Raw genomic sequence first — 22,188 nt, forward strand, 5'->3', positions numbered from 1 at the left:
TAAAAATATAACTTAGCTATTAACTGTATGAAGAAATAATATATTTTTAGGTTTTTTTTAACCTGAAATAAAATGTTTTAATTTGATATTTAAGTATTTTTGATTAGAAAAGACAGAAAACAATTGATCCCTGGTGATATGTGTTTTCTCCATGCCAGTCACCAGGCTATACTCGAAATGCTTATTATTTGTTTACTTCTATTCTCATTGAGACTACCAGTAAAGGATTTGATGGCCTTAAAGCTAGGTCAAATTCAGGATTTTCTGAAGTCTCAGTTTTATTGCTTGTTCTTTTATCTTCCCACTTTTAAAGGATGTATAGCTTTAAACTCCTTTTTCATTCTGACATCTTGCACAATATCTTCACCTCTATTTTTTCTTCTTTATTGTTGCAAATTATGTTATATTGCATACTGTAAATATATATTGAAGTTTGGCAGATACAGCCAGGGACTTCTTCTTCCATTTCCCAGGAGAAGGTTGTACTGAAAACACAATAACCATGACAATCAAAACTCTGCAGTCATTCCTTCTTGTAAAGAACTCCATATGTTTCTTAGGTAACTTGCAGGACATATAAAAGAAACACAAAATTTATTTTAGTATCTGCAGTGGCCAATGATTTTCAAGACAACAGACATTGTTCATTTCTGTTTAACAGTGGCTGTGGCTCTGCAAAGGCAATGGTAGAATAAACTTGAAATTCCTGCTTATTTTTCATAGTATTTATGTTACAGATGGCAGGACAGTCTCTTATTTGGTATATCAGACTTTGTCAGAAAAATAAGGTATTTATTCAGAACAAAACCAAGAACAAAAAGATTAATGAAATCCCTTATATAATGACCATTGAAGCAATTAATTTTCCCCTTAGATTCAATTTATTGTATAGTAAATTGGTTTGCCTCCAGTTAAAAGCTTTTCCAATCACAGAAATTTCAATCTAACACTTCATTGTTAGTTTAATCATTCATCAGTTAAATATTATGAGCTACCTCCCTCTTTAATGAATATCAAATACCACTTAGTCATTGACTGATACTGCTTAAGATCAGCATATTTTTTTTTCTTTTGCAACTCCTCTAGAGTGACACTTCTCATATTATCACTATTAACTGCAGTCTTCAATAGTCAGTTGTCTTTTTAACTAAACTTGATCCAGCTGTGACTCTGCTGCTAAGTTTTTTAATCTAGCTAAAAAAAAAAAAAGAAGGACTTTTCCTTCCTGAGAGTACATAATATATTAAAAAGAAAAAAAGATTTTTAATTTTTATTTTAACATGTATCCACAATATATGTGAGAGAGAGAAAAATCTTGGCACAGAAAGAAAGGAAATAGCAATATGAACCAGTCCCACAACATGGTTAAGGATGCTGTAAGGATGGATTCCTAGGTGCCTGTTGGAACACTTGTTTTTGTATTTCCCTTGTTTGTTGATGAATGAGTTAAAAATACATGCAGCTATTGTAAGTGTATGTACCACCATACTAACTAGTTGTGTGGACAGAGCAGGCAAGACTAATGTATTTAAATGTTAAGGTAGGAAAAGGGATAAAGATTTCCTATTGGATAGGTTTTAGTAAATTAAAAGGGACTCTTTGGAGTGCAGATAGCAGACAGCTGTCAGGGTGAACCGTTTGCAAATGCTGACTTGTGCTTCAGCAGCTCCTGCTCTCACTATTGCATCGTAATTAGCACTCCCAGAGACAGTTCACCAGAGATTTGAAGACTGCCAAGCTCTATGTGTCTTGCCCTGGCCTAGTTTAGTTTAGATTTTCCAGCCAGCGATGGGGAAAGGTTAATGCAGAAAATTCTGCTCATTAGGAATGTTAGAAATATTAAGGGACTTTTCAAGTACCACTGTGTCTATGAAGTAATTCATTCAGGAGACAGTTTTAAAGAATGAACAATTAATTATGTTAAAAGCAAAAGTAGACTGAAGTGAAATAAAGCAAAAGAAGACTGAAGTGAAATAATTGTTCTCCTATAAATCCTTTGAATTTTTTGTTCCTGAGCTCTTGAATTTTTTGTTGTTTTGGGGGGGAGGCTTGTTTTATATGTGAAGTCCTGGTCTTTCAAAATGATGAATATGATGAATATGGTATATCTTTTCTCAAATATGGACTTCTATTGGATTATGTACAAAAATTTGCATGATCCAAGTGATCTGTATAGTTATGTTTTAAAAAAAAGTGTGATTGCAGCAAAAAATGTCAAGTAAAATCAAAAAATAAGCTTATGGGATCCTCTAGGGACAGAATTAAAAACTAAGGAAGACTACACTTGTTCCTTTCTTGGGCATGTGGTTCTTCAGAGATATGGAATTTTTCCTGAAGGTCACAGTATTTTTTAAAAAAATACTGAAAAAATGTCTTTATCTATTCATTTGGGAAGGTTGCTAGCAAATGTAAAAAAATTATCTCTTTTCTTCTTTGGATCATGCCGAAAGTAGCCTTGAAATGCTCTGCTAATTTCAGTTGATTCATCCTGCATATCCTGGACATACCCAAAATAGCCACACCTCCCCAAGGGCTGGTGGCTCCCTGGGGTTCCCTGTGGGTCAGGGTGGAGCATGGGGACACCGGGGCAACCCCAGGCACCTGGCACCAGCCTGGGCCAAGGGACGGGCTGAGGCTGGGCTGTGTGGAGCTCCCAAGTGGTCAGGGACAGTCGGGGCCGCCCCTGGGGACAGAGCATGAAACCTTGCAATGTAAGTGCAGGTTGAACCTTGTTGAAAGAAACAAAATTTTAGCATCGTAATTCAGAATCTGTTATAGAGTGAAGCAGAGGTTTGGTAGAAGTTCATTTGGTGTCAGGGCTATGTTACATAGAAGTACATAAGAACCCTGAAGTCCAGCTCTTTACAGTGACAGTTTCTATTTGCTATAATCATGTTGTAAGTCTGTTTACAATCACTAATAAATACTCAAAATTTTATATGACAGCTAACATAATCACGCATTTTTTTCTGGGGATAAATTTGCAGCTAAATTTTTGTTAGGTGTTTAGCACTGTTAACCTCAAAACAAGGAGCTGTGAACTCTTTAAGATGTGTAATCTTTCCCTCCCCCTGCGCTGCCATTTGAAGCAGTGATAAGTGTTAATTGGGACGACTTTCTTATCAGTTCTTAGGGAAACGTATTTATGCTTGTCCTACTTAGGAAACAGATTAAAGCTGTCATAAGGGAAAATGGATGGAGGATTTCCCCATCAGCCCTGAAAGGCAGACAACCCCAGCTCAGGCACTGCCCTGGGGTGAGGCTGGTGTTTGGCTGTAATGGTCCAGATCGTCATTCTCTAGGTAATCTGGGTGGTAGAACCAAGTTGGCTGGCATTTTGCATGAGGAGCTCTGTGTTACACTCCTTTGAGTGAAGCATATTTTTCACAGTGTGAAAGCTAAGTATTGTGTGTTTATATATTATTTTGAAAGTTAGTTTGTATAAATGTAGCTGTTTGTAGCTATTTGTAGAAACAATGCATTGGAGTTTAAGGCTGAGTATCACTGTGTCATTGGCAAGAGGGTTCAGGCTATTTAAGACCAATCAACCTCTGTTTTCAGACTCAGGGTTAGTCTAGACCTGCACAAGTTACAAAGATGGAATAAAATGTAGAACTATTTACATATAAATAATTAAAAAAAAACGCTCCATAAATCCCAGTGCTATAAACATAACTTTAGGAGGGACAGACCAAGTGAAAGCATGTAGGGGCATTTCTTAATATTAAATAGGGGAAACTCTAAGAGTCCCTGATAATATCCAAGCGTAATCTATATTACAAAGAGGATGATAGTTTAGCATACAACAAAAACACATGTACAGATTAATGCCAGCTGTTGCCAATCAATACTTAAAGACACAATGCTCCAACAAACACAGTTTTAGAAGGGCAGATCCCTTAAGTTCGATTTTTGCATGTTTCCTCTCTCTCCCTTCTTTTGTACTGTATCTGACAGGAGAACAAACAAGCAAACCTTCAAAGTTTATCTTTAAAACTCAGCCTTCTTTTCATGAGCTAAGATAAAATGTGTGGGGTCAGTAGTGATATATCTGCTTTCTATTTATCTATTGCAAGGTTCATGGAATTGACTTATCAACCATTATCAACCAAGATAACAGGTTTACTCAATGGCTGCTATTCAGACAGTGATTGACAAGTGATCCATCTCCACACTGCACCTCTTTAGTAGAGGCCTTTTGATACTTATTGAAAAAAAGAATAATTGCAGTTCAGTTCCTGGTTGATTATTTAAAAAAAAAAAAAAAAAAAAAAAAAGCTTTAGCATAAGAGAACAGTAGGAAGCATTTCTCGTTCTCTCTTTTGACCTTTTCATTTGCAGCAACACTAAATGATGGGAAGGGATCAGAGTCTACTTCTTTGAAGCTTTTTTTCCTCCCTTTCTTTTGTTCTGCTTGAATATAGTATATACAAGATGGCATTACCTGAAAAGAGTTCTGAAACAAATATGTTGAGGGCTAAAAAGCAAAACCAAAACAAAAAGGGAAAAAAATAATTCACCTGCATTTTCATCAAAACTCCTTCTGGGTTAGTTTGTGGTTTAATAGAGCCCTGGTGAGTCTTCCAGGGAGTCCTGACTTAGCCAAGCCCCTACAGCTTCACAGAGCCACTCTTCATGCATATCCACATTACCCCAGGTGTAGGTAAGTGTGATTCCCAGTGGGAGAATTGCAATGGAGTTTCTAATCAAATCAGATGGCAGAGATTATTTCTGACTTCTCTCAACATCACTGCAGCCTTACATCTTCCTAGTTAGTGGAATCTTGTGCAGTGAAACAGCTGCTGTACATTCAATATCAGCCTTAATTTGAGCTTTTTGACCAAAAAACCTGTCCTATTTATATTTCTGGAAAGCAGGATACAGTGTTAAGTGGCAGACATTTAATGAAACAATTAAATGATATAAATGTTCTTAATTCTGAAATCTTATCTCACTAAGAAACAGAAGAGTGAAAGAGTCATGTATTCATATCTGCTTTATTGATTTTAATTTTTCCTTCCTCACCATTTCTCATTACTTACAATTTCAGTAATAAAATGGAGAAAAAGGAAGAATAAGAAGGACTACCTGTGTTGAAAATCAAATTTTTAGATGACCTAATAAAGACTTCTTCACTATGCTAAAAAATAGTTGCATAATTTTGTTGTTGGCTTCCCTAAATGATTTAAATATGAAAGAACTGATAAAAGTAATACCTAAGAGGAAAAAAAGGTAGCTATAATATAATTACTGATGTCCCTGTTCTTATGGTACTGTTGTATAGCATTCAAAATATTTTAGCCATAAAGCAAATGGGTTTCTTTGCACCAAGTTTTTTCAGTACATACTGTCCTCCTATATCATGTGAAGGAGAAACTCTAACAGTGAGGATAACACTTTTCTACACTGAAAATATGAATAAATATTGCACTGAATATGCACAATATTGCAGCAAATTAGTATGTGGTGTTTTCTGTCTAGCTACAGCTTTCCTGTTCTGGGTTTGCTTTATATTTTTTTCTCTGGATTACAAATTGTCCATTTAAAATCACTACTAAAAATACAGCTGAAATAGCACTGACTATTTATTTATTTATTTCAGGTGCTATCTATATCTGCATGATATTTCATGAGAAATAGTGAAGGGAAAGACAACAATAATTTCAAGAAATGGAGAGATGGTACTATGATAGAAAGGTTGAGTGCTATATAGTGATACCATGCCAACTGTGTGATTTGGACTTGACCTAGATAACATCCTTCTTTTGGATAATTTGAAAGTTCTCACTGGATGCTGCATATAGGTAAAACCTTATAAAATAAGGGCCTTGTTACCCTTGTAAAATCATGGGTCAGCCTGCTACTTTGGCTAAGCAAAAAAGGGCTATGGGAAAGTGACTCAACTGAACTGGAGGTAGAAAAGCAAGTTATGTAACAATTATGTGTTCACATCATGGTGTATGGTGGTTGGTTGAACTGTATTTGTTATACTTAAATGGAATGCAACTGATAATGGGCCAACTGCTTAAAAAGGCCTGGGTTTTGCAATAGAGGGCTCTCCTTTACACCTGCCTGGGGACTCTGCATCACTTTGCTTCATACATCTGGGATGTCAACAAGCCAGCATTCCTCATCATCAGTCACAAATTAATCCTGCTTCAATAAGATATTATGAGATGATTGTTTTGGTGTTTTTCAAGACTTCTGAGATACTAGCAAATATTTATCTTAAATTTTGGCTGGTGAAAACTGTAGTTGTTTCAAGTCTCACCAAAGCTATAATCATTGAAATGTACAGGGTTTGCTTTTCTTGATGAAAATGGTTTGATATTTGTGGTTATAAGTCCATTCATGAATGGAAATGCCATTACAAAATCAACAAAATAATTCTTGGTTTTTTTTGGTTTTTTGTTCATATAGCAGCCTTTGCTGGTGATCACAATGAAAACGGATATTGTCACAGGAAACAGTTACAGTTTTTCAGTTTTTTTCATCTGAAACATCACTGCTCTTGGTGAATCCTCACATAATAGATCTGGTAACTTCATGAATACATTAAGCAAGCTGTAATGACTGCTTCAGTTATAAATGCTGGTACACTCACAGGAACGAGATCTTGATAAACTGGTATCTGTCTACAATTATAAGGAATTGACAAATAACCCAGAAAACCTTAATGTGAAGCCTGCTTTTTTTTTTTTTTAATTCTATACACTTAGGACATGTTACAGGTAGCTGTAAAGTATAGACATGCAAAGACATTCTGACTAATGCTGATGAAGTTATCTGGTGAAAATCCTTTTACCCATTACTTAATAGTGGGTTTTTTGCTTTTCAATAGGAATCAGATTAAATGTCTATGCTCTAAATGCTATTCCTATTAAAAAAAAAAATCTATTTAACATCTATTTATCTATCTATCTATCTTAGAGAAAAATAAATCTTACTTTGTAAGATGTTCTTACAAGTACTATGGCTATAGAAATTTGTAAAGATGTGTGATTTTTTGTTTTGTATGGTCAACTCTTTCAAATTTGTTTGTAGCACAGCCTTTTGACCTCAGTATTGGATCCTTGTACACAGTGATAACCTGATATACTTCTGTGCTAAAATAATTTGTTTGTTCCAGAAAGATTTGAGAGATACTATTCATGCTCTCAACTTTCCTTCATCTCTCTCTTTCTCATTTCACAATTCTGCTAGATAATTTTGATTTGTTGTGTTGCTGAAATAATCTTTGGAGGAAAAAGCGAACAGTTATTGCCTATACCTTTAATGAGAAACTTCTTGTATAACATGAAGACTAATTTGGATGAACACTGCAGGTATACACAGAGAAAAAGTAATAATATCTCTTGCAAAGAACTACCATAAAAAGTCTTTGGGGAAGATACAATCTGCCTTGTACAGAAATAAAGCCAATTTTATTTCCCACTCTCCCTTAAATGTAAGCTGCTTAGTGGGGTATCGCAAAAAAAAAAGATAAAATCTAGAGATTAAGCAGTTATATGACACATAAATCAAAAGAACAGAAGGGGTTGAGAATGAATTTGTAAAGAAGTAATTTTTAGCATTCACTATAACTGGTCTGCTACAGTACTTAACTGTTATCTGCTTTTTTTAGTTATCACCATCTTTCTGGAACATGATGGATAATTGTACTTAGGAATTTGAAAGTAAAATGTGATATTTGCATAAAGAATTCATTTTTAACTCAATTTCACCTTTACATTTTTTAGCCTCATCTTTTTAGAAAAAGGCACCTGAAATGCAAAGCTAGTTTTTGTAAGGGCATATCTGATATTGCTACAAATCACAGGACCTTCTGACTTTTGAAAGATAGGTTCCTACTCTTTACAAGATTTCTGTCTTCTGTGTCACTGTGACAACAACCTCAATTTGACACTATAATATAGCTGACTAGAAAAGCTGGCACAGTATCTTCAAGGATTCAAAATGAAGGTAAAAAATGTTGCCTCAAAGAGGGAAGAAAACATAAAAAACTTCAGCCTTTAAATAATACAAACTGCTGAAATATGCACATCACACATTTAATCAACAATAGAGGCCCTTTTGGTGAGAGCCATTTATCATCACATGGACAGGGATTAAGAACAGGTGATGGGTCACAGGAGAGCTTGTTTCTCTGCATGAGTCTGAAGATGTAAATGCTCACGTGAAACATTAAGGTTGCTATACCTGAGAGATTTAATATGGAATTTAGTAGGGAATATCCTCTCCTGGATTATACCTCCCTTTCAAACTTTTACATAAACCAACACTTACAAACATGTGCCTACTAAATGCTCTTGTCTCTACTCTGCAGCAAAGGTAGAGAGCTTTCTGGGCTAATGCAGTTTTCTCCCAAGCACTACTCTGCTTTCTGTTGTGCACTTTTCAATTTAGCATTTGAAAAATAGTCCCTCCATGAAAATATCACAAAAACAGTGTATCAAATAAAAATAAAATTTAAATTTCCATGTAAATAGTTGCCTTGCCATATCTCTCAGTTGATTTAATTTTCTCTAAAATGAATAATTTCTTTAAAATGCATTGCTAAAATCCCTTTCCTATGATGCTTTGATTGTGAATAGATTTTTGTTATTCTTATTCTTGCATTTGAAGGTTATCTATTCTTTTCCTTACACTTATTTGGTTTTATCCACCTGTGATCCCTCCTTCTACTTTAGGACTGTAGGGAGATCCTCAGCAGAACTGAGATTGAATAGCTGTGCTATCTCAGAGAAAGCAGGCAAGTTAGCATAGAAAATGGCAAAACATCACCTCATTTCACACCTGGGCACAAGAATTGGGTTAACACATGACTCAAATGTAAAAACAAAAAATTCAAAAGCACTGAGAGAAACTTCTATAAACATTAACGCAACAGCAAGAAATACAACTAAATATACATTTAACCTAAATTTTCCATGTTTCAAATTATTTTCTTGACATTCAATGATTTCTTGTTTGCATATTTCCCATACTATCTATTTCATTCCAGTTTTTGGCTTCTGCTTTGCTGAATGTTCAAAAGCTTTCAACTTTTTTTGCTGACTGCTGCTTCAGTTACTGGGGTCTTTTTCTTCACATGATTTTAAAGATGAGTGGTGGGATTAATCTTGCCTTGTTTGGCTGCCTCAGACTGAGATGGATCAGTCTTGGTTGGTTCTTCAGACTTTTTTTTATCAACAGTTCAAAAAACCAACCATCTACACAGCATTACATTATATTGCTACACATTTCATTAATTTTATTTTAAGAAAAGGAATGTAATTCTATTATCTATTGTTATCTAATTCCCACCACAAATTATCAAGGAAATCAAGACATCCTATACCCTTAGATCCATCTTTAAGATGCTTGAGTGTCATGGATTTCTCCTGTAATTTTTTTTTCAGTATTTAATTTTATTTATCATTTTACAATTTGTCTTGCAGGTAACTTGAAGAGGAGAGGTGAAGTATCTGTGTTGAAAATATTGTTCTGCCTATGGCTAGAAGTTCCTAGAAAGTTGCATATAGAGTGAATCAGACTGCAATCTGCCCTCCATTTTTTTTGGCACCTTTCTTTTTTTTTCATCCTGACATCATATCTTTTTCTCTTGACTCCAGAATTTACATTGTCCCAAAAAAGCACAGCTGTCAGTTTTTAAATCAAAATTCAGCCTTTAATATAGCTTTGTTTCCATTTGTGAATATGTATAAAACTAAGAAAAAATAGGCTTTTTAATAAGAACAATTAGCAGCAATGCTCAAGATGGAATGACTGTGTATATATGCATATATATCTATATCTCCAGTAGTTTTAAGTTTGTGGGCAGTTTTCAGCTGACTACTGTAACTTTCAAAAGGACTTGTCATGTAGATCCTCAGTCATCTGGAATACTTTTGCAAAAGCATCATTCTTTTTCCCTGAAGCTTGCTCCCAAACTTTCATTCATCAGTGCTTCAGGGACAAGTCTGTGTGGGGCTCTGGTCCACTCAACCTACACAGCCAGAAATCTTAACATGCATCAGGAACAGAACATTTTAGAAATTGCTTATTCTCTTTTTCCCAGTAGAGTCAGTCTTTTACACATTTAGCTGCCACATTTAGGAGTCAAATGCCTTTATTATGATTGCTCATTTCCAACAGTGTGCTCTTCACTCTGCAATATATAACACTGCAGGTAGGGTCTTCTCAAGGGACAAAAATGTTGTTTTCTAGTTAACAGCAGGCAGTGAGACTGTAGCTATTTTTGAAGGCAAAATACTTCCTTGGGCTTTACTACTACAACAAGAAAAAGATCAAAGTCTCTTAAACTTGACAGTACAATCCTTACAGCTCTCTATTAGAGCAGAGTTTGAATTTGTTTTGGATGTTCTGATCTTGTGGACACAACTTGAGACAGTTTCTCAAAATAAGTCAATACAGACATTACACTTTGCCGTTGTTTGCTCATTTACAGAGGAAGCCATTGTCTTTCTGTATATTTGGAGATGGGAAGTGCAGTTTCAGTGAAGTGACATGTCCTTTATCATCCCATATGTCAGAGTCAGAAACAGCACCTACACCTTCAAACAGTACATAGTCTGTCTCCAGCAGCTACATGATTTCAAATGCTGGTGCTTTGGGAGCAATGCAAATAGAGGCAAGTTTTAGCATGGTAGAGTGCTGTACTAAAAGTGAACTGTACACATATTGATGCAAGTGCATCATGTCAGTAAACTCAAGAAGTTTACTGAACCATGCCTAAAAGGCAGCAATTGTACTGTCAATCATCAACCTCTGCAGATGATGTTTGGAAGCATTTGCAAGAATCTGAGATCCACAATGCTACTTTTCCTTTTGGCTCTTCAGTTACTACGGACTGACAGACAAAGCACCTGTAAAATATCTTCTGCTGTTCTTTATAGGTAAAGCACTGAACTTTCACACCCTTGCATTGCATTAATTCTCAGTGTATGAAGTGGATCTTCCAGCTTTCTGGAATGAAGGTTGAGTTTGGTAAATAGCTACTGTAAAGTCAGTTCATAGTAAACACACCTCTCCTGGCAGACAAAAATAAGAAAATATAAAAGTGCTATTTTCCAACACTGTAAATGAGAAAGAAACTTAGGAACACTAATTATTCCATTTAGTGATGGATGCTAGTATTCTTCAACAGTGTTAAATTATTTTAAAAGGGGCTATGGCTTCATAGCAGTGAATTAACTCTAGTCAGTCTAGAGAGAAGAAATACTAAGGAATTGTCAATACTAACACAGTGGACCACAGTCTTCCCTGGAACAGCTAGTAATGATGTCAGAGAAGTGTCAACCATGCATTTACCGTAATCTGTCGCAATATAATCATATTACTTCGAGTTTTAAAGAGCCCTGTTACTCTTTTTTGGATCCAGTTTTAGAGATGAGCCACTGTCACTGGCAGTCTTACTAAGCTTAGTCAGAACTTGTGCTTTGTTTGTAGAAATATCCTTTTATTAGAGGTGGAGGATTAAACATTAGTATTAGTATTAGTATTAGTATTAGTATTAGTATTAGTATTAGTATTAGTATTAGAAAAAAACCTCAAAAACATAACCACTGAGACCACACAAAAACATGGAGGAGGAAGATTAGGCTGCAAAATGTTTATTTCACCACTGACAAATTTAGAGTGAGGTTATCACAGCTACTAATACTGAATGGTGCTAAATCATCTCATTTGGCTTGCAGCTCACAAAGTATATGTAATTACCTTGCTAGAGCATCCCATTTCCTATTTCTTTCTTTCTTTCTCTTCTGAAATGACACCTCTCTAGAGAAAGACTCCTTTGTGGTGGAAACTCTTTAACTAGTAACAATTCCAAGTGAGCTGTCAACAATATTGATTTATATTAGAAGAGTATTTGTGTTTTCTCTCTGCATTTCTGCCTATAAATTTATTCTTCACATCTGCAAAATTTCAGCTATGGAAACAAGTGCTACAGCAATATTTCCATACCCCATCTCTGCCATGATATGATTGGTCTCAATAATGCAGTTTTCATTACATTGTCCAACATAAATAACATTTTGTATATAACACACTGATACTTTACCTACATTTAAGGCAGGTAAATCTTGTGAATGTAAGAAACTAAGTTCTGAGGGAATTGATATTCCTTGCATGAAATTTCCCATGTAACAGGGCTTGTGACTAAGGAGATGACAGGAATATCTTCTGATGAGGCTCTATGAATAATTTTTTAGCCTTTAATAGGTTAATTTCCTGACAGCTTCCCAAAAATACTGTTGAACTGAGAACATAAGAGAGCTTTTCTGTGTTATTTTCACTATCTTTAGTATTTATGAATGTTTATGCATGTGTTTGAAGTGCTTATGTAAAGTTTGTGGAATGATTGTTTTTAGGTATTTTTTAGATTAAGTAGCCAAAGAGGGTAGTCTGGTTTTGCACACTCTCGCCAAATTTCTGCCTAGTTTCTAAGGCAAAAAGATATACTTTCTAATTTACTCAATTAAACAGAGTCTGCTCCAAGCTGTAGAAATATTAGATCTTTTTGTCTCATTGATTACAGCTAAACTTTTATTCAATATAATTGTGAACACCTTTGTTGTTTTAGGCACTTACTCTCATTAATGTTCTTTCAATATTGTTCTTTTAGGCTTTTTTTCTCTTGAACGAAAGTCTCTGTAATTTGTCTTAAAAGCTCTAGTCACATAGCCAAATTATTTGCATTTTTTACCCAGTGGATTGCTTTAGGCAATTGCTTTAGGAGTTCACATTTTGTGCAATCTTCAGACCTTCTCTTCTTTCAGTATGAAAAGGAGGGAGAAGAAATTCTCAGTCAAAATTATTCAACTGCAGAAACTTACACAATTGCAAATTTTATGGAGAATTTAACCTACGCTAGAGCTGATTGCACAGCTGCTACATGTTTACACTAATGTGGGTTCCAGTTTTCCTTCAGACCCAAGCCCCAGTTGCCCATATTCTGAGATGACAGCTGATGTTCTGATTCTGCTCCTGAGTGAACCAGCTGTCTTCCCTGGCAGGAAAATGAGTCATTGCATTCAAGTCTTTTCCCTGCAGACTGTATAGTGACCAGAACCATACTGATTAAAGCCCTTCACAGTGCTCCTCTCATATCTTATATCTTTCAGACTGAACTATATTGTCCTTGCTAGCTTGTCCTTATATTTTTTGCTGCAGAAGTTCTTAAAAGGTGGCTTGCAAGACAGCCCTTTCATTTCTGGGTAAGTTTTCTGTGTGCCTCTTATGTAAAGAGTGTGATTTGTATCACAGTGAAAAAAAGTCCTCATTCATATTTTGAATGCGCCCACAGATGAATTCACAACATCTGGTGTGAATTCTATGGCAGAAAAAGGAGTCAAACTCATAGGATTTCCTGTGCCTTAGCCAGCAGGGAAGCCAAACAGATTTTTGTTGATGTTGTTGTTTATTTGTCTTTTTCTTAATTTTGTTTTTAAAATAAACTCAGGAGTGTTTTTTCTCTGTCATATTATATTCTATATTGGTAATGAATTGCAAAAAAAATACATAACAAGGAATCTACATCTCAGATATTTCACAGGTCAGGCAGCTTTAACTAAGTTTTAGGGCAAGTCTCAACTGAAGCCTCAGTAAATGAGAATCACAGAACCCAAAGAATGAAAAGAAGACCCTTATACACAGCTAGGTCTGAAGTCCCAGTAGAAAAAAATTCAGGAGTCTAAGGCATTCAAAGATATCCTTAAGATATCCTTTAGGACCATGCTAATTTCTCCTGTAATCTACATAAATACACTACTATGTATAATCATTCTGACATTTGTGGAAGAGTAGACAGGCGTATGCACTTTGAGTAGAAGCAATGTTTTATGAGGGACTGACCGGTTGGTAGGACCTGGCCTCTAGGACATAAGAAGCATTTAGAGACATTAAGGCAGTCATATGTCCTCAGCATAAAGTATGTCTTCATTGTTTGCCAGTTATCATGAGAAGATACTTCTAGTGCAAGTGAAGGAGACTACTCTGATTTTTAAGGCTGTGTCCATCCCAAGTAAATTACTTTTTGAATTTTTTAATCACCTGATTATGATTTGTTGTTGTGTGGTTTGGAGCAAATTTCTTAACACCTTTTTTTGCCTCAGCTTACCAAGGTGTAAAAACTCTGGCACAGTTTTTCTTTCCTATGAAACTGGCCATTTCATTAAATATTATTGAGTATTGAAATGTATATTATTGCACTAAAGAATATTGTTGGATTTGAACAATCATTTTAACATTTATCAAGATCCACAAGACCTTTTTGTATTAAAATGATATCAAGGATGTATAATTTTGTTGTTCCTGAATCATCTTACATTTGCTGAAAATACAGGGTCTGTTATATATGAAGACTGATGAATAATAGCCTTCTACTGCCCTAAGCTCAAGAAATGTGTAAATGATGTTTTGTTTAGTATTTCTTGTACTTCCAGTCTGTACAAAGCGGCAGCATGTTACTTTTCCTGGCCCCGGTCAGCTCCCGAGTACCCGGCTTGGGCGCCTCGGCTTTTCGTCAGGATTGGTGGTGGCTGCTACTTCCGGGCGCTTCTGCGGCTGCGCTCCGGGGTGGGCTGGCCATGCATTGCCGTCGGCGCGAGGGAAGAAATGAAGAGGCAGGGAATTGTCCAAATCCATCCGCGTGGCGGCTGGATGCTTTATTGGCCGCGAGAGCTGCGATGGAAAAGTTGCAGCCTGCTCCCAACCTCGCTTGGACGAATCTGGCCCCGAGGCTGGGGAGCTGCGGAAGGATATAGGGGTGGGACAGAGGTGGACAGGAGCCCTCCACCCAATGAACACAGACGCCGTGGCGGTGATGTATGTCACAGTGACCAGCAGGAACACGGTGGGGGCAGACACAGGGCTTTGGGGCCAGTGGGATCGTGGGAATGGGGTGACGAGCACGGAATTCTCAAGAGTTGGCAGGGAGTGGTTACAAGAGTGACAGGGGGAAACTCCAATGTCAGGCAGCCTGGAGCTAGTTACTGCAGGGGGGCGGGAAACCCAGGGGATGCATGAGGGTACACAGAACCGGCAAACTTAACAAAGATCAGAACCCCTAATCTGAACCCAAACCCAGGATGCAACAGTACAAGAACCTTTGTTTTTGGCTAAGAAGAATGGAAAATTAAAGGAACATCCTTCTCTAAATTTTTATTTCAAAATTTTGAAAAATCTTTTCCTAAATTTTAGAATCAAGCTTCTACACAGCTTTTTTGAGTATCTTCTATCCAGAGATCCAAAAGTGGAGTTCAGAGGACTCCAAGTATGGGGCTGGAAATCACCATGTCCTGGTTTGTCTTTGTAGCCCTATTAGAACTGCCTAAATCTACCCAGAGCAGGACTAAGCTCTTTGTGGAAAGTTTTGACAGGTCAACATAATTTCTCTAAAATGGAACACCATTTATCTATCATTAGAGTAAATAAAAGGTTTTACTCAGAAACTCATGTTATTTTTTGTCCCCTATAGAGTAAGACAGTTTAAAACCATGATGAATTATCTGTTTTGAAATATTCTTTTTCTTCAATAACATTTCACTTTAATCCATTTATATCTGTAAGAGAGTTGATGCAAGCACTAAAGTGATGAATGTGAATGCGTCACTGTTATATGGTATGATACAGAACTCTTCTGCAGTGAATCTTCTTCTTTGGGAAATCTTTATCTGACTTGACTGAACACAATTCAAAAAATATTTTAATTTTTTTTAATAATACTAACACTCTCTTAGGGTCAATGCAAACAAAATCCAAAAAGCATCTATAAACCACATTTTATGGGTCACATATCTAAAAGAGCAGTGTAAGGAGATAATATTAACAAAGTTAGAGCTTTTTATGTACCATAAAATGATCCTCTATCAAACAGTTTCTTGGTTCAGAATTGGTTTTATTTGTCTTTTGTTAATTTGTTTGGGTGGGATTTTTTGTTTTACAAGTACAAATGCAGATTTGCAAATAGCACATCTCCAGTTGTCCTTGAAAGCAATACACATTAAGTGGAACAATGTAATTCAAAAGATTCTGTCAGTATTTTATGTATCTGAGGAGATATTCAGAATTAGCCTTGTACTGTATATTGTTCCCTCTTTCTCTTACTGAAGTACTTGCACCGAGTACCTCAGTAGGTAAAGATTTTCTCCTCTACCTTTTTTCTTCTCAATGTCTTTGCTTAAAATGTTTTTCCAAGTGACTATAAAAGCATACCTCAGGCAATGTATCAACAAGAACTAGCTGATAGAAAAAGTATCCTTAAAATAAATTCTCACAAAAACATAGTGTTATGATTGTAACACTTTCAGTAAATTACTAATATTTATGAGAAATGAATTAAGGTGTTTTTAGAAAACCCAATGTTATGAAGAAATACACTTTACAGGTGAATTTTGGTTTTATATTACAGATACTGTTTTGCTTTTACCTTATGTCAAAATAGTAGCAATATAAAGTATTCAGCATTGCTTATTTTTATAAAGTACTAATAATGCTATGAGAAAATGAAAAAGAATAGTTTCTTGCTTCAATCTCAGTTGAAAGATTTCTGGGAAGGAGGAAAAGTGAACTGAAATACAAGCCCAACAAAATTTTCGTTTAAGGTACTTAATTAACCTGGTTCGACCTGCAGCTGACCTTATTTTGAGAAGTTGGGACTAAATAATGTCCCAAGATAATTCCAACCTGAATTATGCTACAATCCTACAATTTAGATATGATTTTCCACAGACTTGAAACTGAGTTAAGAAAAATCCTTTTATCTGCTGGACCACTTTTGAATTACAATTAAATTTCTATAAATATTCTATAAGGCTGTCATCAGAGATATTATTTAAGATTAATGGTGTATAAAATTGCAATGCCAATTTCACACCTCTTTCCAGCCACTTTACATGGCCCAATTAAAATCTTCATGAATATCTATGTTCTATGGATTTGGGGAGCCCTAAGACCAGAAACTTATAGTAAGCCTAATGAGAAAAAAGGTTCATTTCCTCCTACTTGGTAGTGATTAAGTTGATTCGAATACAATCTCCTGTTTTGGATGTCCAGTGGACTCTTGTGGACTTTGCACTGGAAAGTGTAAACAGGTCAAAATAGTCATCTCCGGTAAACCCTCCTCTCACACTGCATAGATTTATAATCACAGCTATACATATCAATAAAGAGGGATAATATGGTTTCTGACCCACACAGCCCAATTTGTCTAAGTGCTGCTTATGCCCAAACACCTCCTGAGAGGCTTCTAAATGATCCAGGTCAAAAATGTCCTGGAAATTGCGCCAAAACAGCAACAGTATGGCTGCCCTCCACTCAAGACTTAGGCATTAATATCTTCAAATGAAGAATAAACATACATCATGAAGAGTATTAAAACATTTTCTTTATAAATTTCTAAAAAACACTTAAAAAAATCTAGAGAGATAAAAACAATAGGTGCTTAAACCCAAGTCTGTATGAGAGCTGTGAGAAATACTAATTTCAAAATGGGAAATTTTATTTATTGGAAAGAAAAATAAATTGAGATAGTGAGTCAGAAGGTATGTGTGTAACAATTGTGAAAATGTGATTAAAGTCTAAAAATATAACATAGCTTCAAGGAAGAAAAAAGAACACCATTCATACAGTAATGCAGGGAACAGGAGGTGGAACAGCTGGGTGAAGCTGAAATTTTTGAACATCAGTGATCAGTTACCTTCATTCTTAATCATAACATTTGGGTTTAGAGGCAAATGTCTCCAAAGACCTGCAGTGTCCATGTGTGAAAAACTTTCAACTGAAATTCTGTTACATTTGTCAGAGAACAAGATGTGGTGGCTTCAGTTTCAAAAATAGGTGTGCTTATTTTGTGAGACCAAGGTCAAATGTTAGGGACTTCAAGGCAACTGATAATCACTAGAACTACATGTGTTAAAACTATCTCTGTTAATATCAACTCAGCAGACTTCAATTATTGTCTAATTCTTAGACAAAAGAAGGATCTCCCTAGCAGTTTTCAGGGGAAACAAATAGAAGTAAGGATTTGGAGGTCTCTTTCCACCAGTGTGAGAACTGAATTAAGGGATGGGTTATGGCTAAGTGCTTCCTAATGTTCAGGCAGCAAGTGGGGGTGATTTGGAAAGAAAGACATGAGATCTGCATCAGGGCTGTAAAAAAAAGAAACAAACAAACAAAAAAAAAAGCCAAAGAAACAAGGAAAAAAGAAACAAATGAACAAAAAATCACAACAAATCAACACTAGCCTCTGGAAAAACATTAAGTATAGTACTTTGTTGCATCCTGGAACTGGGTTTTAGGGGTTCTTATTTGTGTTAGCTAGCCAAGTCCTGTGTACCCCCGTGCTTCCCCCGTGTCGTTTTCCCACCTCCCCCCCCCCCGGTGCTGTCTAGCCCCAGGCTGCCTGCTGTTGGGCTTTCCCCCCTGCCGCTCCTGTGACCGCTCCCCCATCCAGCCCCGGAAACCCCGTGTCCACTGCCCCATCCCCATGATCCCACTCAGCCCGAGGCTCGGTGTCCGCCCCTGTGGTGCCCTGGTTGGTCGCTGTCCTATGTCATCACCATGGCACCCCGCACCGATTGGGCGGAGTGGGGGGGTGTCTGCCCTCCCTATCACATCCCCTATATCATCCCGCTCCCTCCCGGGTCCCGGCGCCATTTCCCCCACGTGGCGTGGGAAGCGCAGGTCGCTACCCCCCCACGGCAGCTCTCCGCGACAATAAAGCCTTCCTGCTTTCCTCGTGGGTGATCTGGACATTCCTTCCCTCTTTTCCTCGGACCCTCGCGCAGGCAACAGAACTCAGCAGACCCCGATCGGCATGCCAGCAGCAGCGGCAAGTGGGAAAGAAGTGGTGGACCCGGGTGCACGATGCCGCAGTACTTTACTGTCCTTTCATTCCTTTTGTTCAAATATTACATATTTGTGTGAACGTCATTGTGTGAACTTTCTGTCTACTTCAATTGTTACTTTATATTGATTTCCAATTATAAAACTCAGCCTGTGTTATCTCATTACAAAAGAGCTTCCGTTTTTTTTTACATCAATCAACTCATTCCTTCTTTTTTTCTCAGTTTTCTTATGTTTGTTTGACAAAGATTTTTTACCTGATTGTTGCTAGACAAAAGTCAGGAAAACTCATCTGACAGAAAAAATGGCACTGAAGACACTAGGTATATGCTAAAGGCTTGATGTTGCTTGATTTAAAGATTTCTCTACCTAATTGAATAAAACTACTGAAGTACTGAGACTCAGATCAGATCTTCACTAATCTTACATCTAAGTAGTCTAAATTATGTTGATCATCTGAGTATAAATAAAATAAAGAATTAATAAGTACTCTATTGCAGAAAATCAAGCATATTTCAATAATTGGTTTTAACCCCTAAACAGGTATGAATAAAAGGATATAATTTTAATTATTTCATATGAGAAAAATGGGTTTTGACATTTTAACTACTATCATCAAAGAATAGAAAATGTGTTACTTGGAAAACTAACATGCACCTTTTTAAAACTATTTTATAGCTTTAATAGTTCTATAGCTATTTGTGTATTATAACAAAAGTACTGTAAAAAATATTTGAATTGAGTGGTGGAATTCTAAAATATTATTTGAGTTCATTCAATCTTTTTCAGTGAAAATATTGCCAGGTACATTTTTAATTTTCTCCTGTCTTATTCTCAACATGCATAAAATACATCTACTTAATGAATATTAATCAAAAATGAAATCTTACAGTTAGGTATTAACAGAAGAGTGAAATCATAGATTCAGTAAAAGGTATATTTTCTTTAAATCTAGCATGTACCCAACAAAATATTTGAGAATAGAAAGAAAATGCAAACTGAACCATTTCCAAAGTCAAATGCAGAAGAAACTGGAAAAACTAGAAGTGGGAAGAAGTAGTCTAGAAAAAAAATTCAAAATAAAAGTATATAAATTCCAACCCATTTGATTTTTTCTTCATATATATTTATTTAAATTCTACCATTTGTTGACACTTGATATTAGGGGCATGATTTTAAGTGAAGACAAGAGCAAAAAATGGCAGGGGTGAGTGCTAGAATAGCTGTGTATTGCAACAATTGTTCTTCCTTTTAAATACTCTATTTTTATAATTTTGAAGCTCATAATTTTTAAGCTCATAATTTGCCTGATTGCTTATACATGTAACAGTAGAATAGCTGCAGACTAATACCACTGGATACAGTAGTAGAGAGGAAAATTTTAAAATTATGTGTTTTCTACTTCCCCTCCAGCTGAAAGATCACCCTAAGTAATTTGAAATAAAATTGCTGAACTGCCATTTTAAAGTAGCAATTAAATAGTACGTAACATGTCTTTGAGAATATGACCAAAACAAACATTTTTTTTTTTTTCAAACTATCATGTCTTTGAATAACCTCTATATAATAATTCATTGTTTTCTACTGGTCCACAAGACTTGCACTTCTGGAATTACTACAGCAGTAATGTCAAAAATCCGAACCTGGTACTTCGACTGCTTCAAGTCAGATCCCCCAATGGGCTTGGATGACTTAAGTCAGTCCTAGTGAATATGCTCCTCTTTAACATCTTTTTTGGCTTTCAGTGTAGTTTAAAATTGAGCTAATTCACAGAGATATTCTGAAGAAGAGAAGTTCAAGAATCACCAACTTAAAAACATCAGCTGCCAGCTGTTCCCTGAATGTGTGAATATCATCTTTTTCTTGGAGCCCATGATAGTGGTCCTATGATGAAATCTGAAGCTGAAGTGTGTTCTGTATATAAATAGGACTTAGGGTGGGATGTGAGGCATGGGATATCAAGCCATATTGAATAAGATGTTTTTATAAAATAAGAATTTTGAGTTTTCAACTTAAAATTATTAAAGCTGAGCATGAAAAGTTAAAGAGTCTCATTCTGACTTTCAATATACCAGCCTCTCATGAAAAAAAACCTCTTACAAATGAGGTAAAATCTGAAAGTCAAGTAATCTTTTTTTTTTTTTTTTTTTTTTTTTTTTTTTTTTTTTTCTAGAGCTACACAATATTCTAATTGGATAACCAGAAACAAGATTTAGTTAAAAATACTTATTTCCACATGTATATTTTTTCTTGAGGTAACTTTCTTAAATGAATCAATTCAGATTAGCTTTTTAAATGCTCATATTAAGAAGATCTTAGGTGCAAAATTATATTTATACGTTTTCCTAGTGAATGATTGACTCAAGCTGTGAACAGCAACTGCAGGTGTAAGAGATACGCAATTCATCACCCATTAAAGGTCTGACAACCAATACCTTCATGTTTTTACAGTTAACTAGCCCAAAGGCTCACCAAATCTGCAAAGACCATCTTGCTATTTTCCAAGAGTCTATTTTACCTAAAGGAGTGCAACAGAGTAAGCACAAGCAGGACTATGGTCATAGAAGGAACACTTTACACCCTTTTGAAAATTCAGTGTATTGCAAGAATGAAAACAACTCATTTGTAGCTAGTAGTGTAATAGTCTTTCTTGACATCCTTAACACTTGGTTTAATGGTAATTTTTTTTTAAATTCATAGATATTTGTTACAGTGCTCAAAAATGATACATATATTGAAAGGTTAACACTTTAATTAAGGCATTTTATAGAGCATATATACAATGTGTAGGCATTTATATTCTGTCAGAACAAAGACAACTTTTATGTTTCTGAAATATCACCTGAAAAAAAGATGAGTTTTTATTTCAGTCAACTTTTCAAGAACTGAGACAAATCAGAAGAGCTATGTGGGAGAAATCTGGCACTGTCTCTATCTTTGCTAGTTAGACTCTAATTTCCTTGGACCTCTCATTTTTAAGTGAGATGCTCAGGAAAGCAATACATATGTCTTGTCTGCAGTTCCCTAGCAGGTACGTATATCTGCTAGTTAATATTATGGCAATAAATATTACCCTAATAATGAAAGGCTACCATGAAAACAAGATCTTAATGAAGTTGTTGATTCCAAGAGGGTCTAGAGAATGTTCAGTGAGGCATCAAAAAAGCAGGAATCTGTCTCTGGGGCTGCCCTCTGGAGCATAGCATTTCGGATCTCGTCCTATACAAAGTGACAGCTACTTACCACCAAAGTAAAAAACCTGCAGTTCAATGGTTCCCGCTTCTCAGTACTTCTCCTTGTCAAGAAAACTTTTTGTTTGAGTTAGTGTCTACAGTAAAA

The sequence above is a fragment of the Vidua macroura genome, chromosome 2 (genome assembly GCF_024509145.1).
Source record: "Vidua macroura isolate BioBank_ID:100142 chromosome 2, ASM2450914v1, whole genome shotgun sequence".
In the NCBI taxonomy this organism is placed as follows: Eukaryota; Metazoa; Chordata; class Aves; order Passeriformes; family Viduidae; genus Vidua; species Vidua macroura.